The sequence below is a fragment of the Charadrius vociferus genome, unplaced genomic scaffold, assembly GCF_000708025.1.
Source record: "Charadrius vociferus isolate BGI_N301 unplaced genomic scaffold, ASM70802v2 scaffold115, whole genome shotgun sequence".
Taxonomy (NCBI): domain Eukaryota; kingdom Metazoa; phylum Chordata; class Aves; order Charadriiformes; family Charadriidae; genus Charadrius; species Charadrius vociferus.
In genome coordinates, this window is record NW_009648636.1 from 28,181 (window position 1) to 29,934 (window position 1,754).

The window sequence follows — 1,754 nt, forward strand, 5'->3', positions numbered from 1 at the left end:
CGTCGGCACCCCCGCGGCATCCCACGGGACCCCGCGGCATCCCACGGCACCCTGCACCCACGGCACCCTGCGGCATCCCACAGCACCCCACAGCACCTCACAGCACCCTATGGCATCCCATAGCGCCCTGCAGCATCCCGCTGCAACCCATGGCATCCCACAGCATCCCACAGCACCCCACAGCACCCTATGGCATCCCATAGCACCCCGCAGCATCCCGCTGTACCCCATGGCATCCCACAGCATCCCACGGCATCCCACAGCACCCCGTGGCATCCCACTGCACCCCATGGCATCCCACAGCATCCCATGGCATCCCATGGCATCCCACAGCACCCCGTGGCATCCCACGGAACCCCATGGCATCCCACAACACCCTGCACCCACAGTACCCCCACGGCATCCCACAGTACCCTATGGCACCCCATGGCATCCTATAGCACCCCACAGAGTCCCACGGGAACCCCATGGCATCCCACAACACCCTGCACCCACGGTACCCCCACGGCATCCCACAGTACCCTATGGCACCCCATGGCATCCTATAGCACCCCACAGAGTCCCACGGCATCCCACGGCATCCCACAGTGTTCCACAGCACCCCACAGCATCCCATGGCACCCCACAGAACCATGCAGCATCCCACAGCATCCCATGGAACCCCACAGCATCCCACAGCACCCTACACCCATGGCACCCTGCGGCATCCCACAGCATTCTATAGCACCCCATGGCATCCCACGGCTCCCCACGGAACCACGAAGCATCCCATGGCATCCCATAGAACCGCATGGCATCCCACAGCACCCTGCACCCACGGCACCCCGTGGCATCCCACGATGTCCCACAGCATCCCATGGCACCCCGTGGCACCCCATGGTGTCCCACAGCACCCTGCGGTGTCCCATGACACCCTTGGCAACCCACAGCACCCCACATCCACAGCACCCCACGGCATCCCACAGCACCCCACGGCATCCCACAGCATTCCGTGGCACCCCATGGCATCCCACGGCACTCCACATCATCCCATGGCACCCCAGGGCACCCTGTGGTATCCCACAGCACTCCGTGACATCCCACAGCACCCCACGGCACCCCACAGCATCCCACAGCCCCCTGCGGTGTCCCATGGCACCCCATGGTGTCCCACAGCACCCCACGGCACTCCACATCACCCATGGCACCCCAGAGCACCCCGTGGTATCCCACAGCACCCCATGGCACCCCACAGCATCCCACAGCCCTCTACGGTGTCCCATGGCACCCCATGGTGTCCCACAGCACCCCACGGCACTCCACAACATCCCACAGCCCCCTGCGGTGTCCCATGGCACCCCACAGCATCCCACAGCCCCCTGCGGTGTCCCATGGCCCCCCATGGTATCCCACAGCATCCCATGGCACCCCACAGCACCCCACGGCACTTGACATCACCCCATGGCACCCCAGAGCACCCCATGGCATCCTGGAGCACCCCATGGCACCCCACAGCATCCCACAGCCCCCTGCGGTGTCCCATGGCAACCCACAGCATCCCGCAGCGCCCCACGGCGTCCCACAGCACCCCACACCCATGGATGCCCCGTGTCCCTGAGCACACCCTGAACCCCCAGCCCACGGCCACCCCACACTGTGCCCACAGATGTCCCACGCACCCCACCACCCCCCGCCACCCCATAGCACCCATCACCCCACGCCCACGGGCAGCCCGGGGGTACCCATCACCCCCAACCCAGTGACATCCCACCAGC

The 1,754-nt window shown here is 66.1% G+C and overlaps 1 protein-coding gene across 1 annotated transcript in view; it reads right to left on the minus strand.

Annotated features, from left to right (window-relative positions):
- Nucleotides 1–1,754, minus strand: part of LOC104287545 (ankyrin repeat domain-containing protein 13D-like) — a gene marked incomplete at both ends in the record, with an annotated part of 33,281 nt that overhangs the window by 25,810 nt on the left and 5,717 nt on the right. The gene's annotated exons all lie outside the window — the stretch shown is intronic.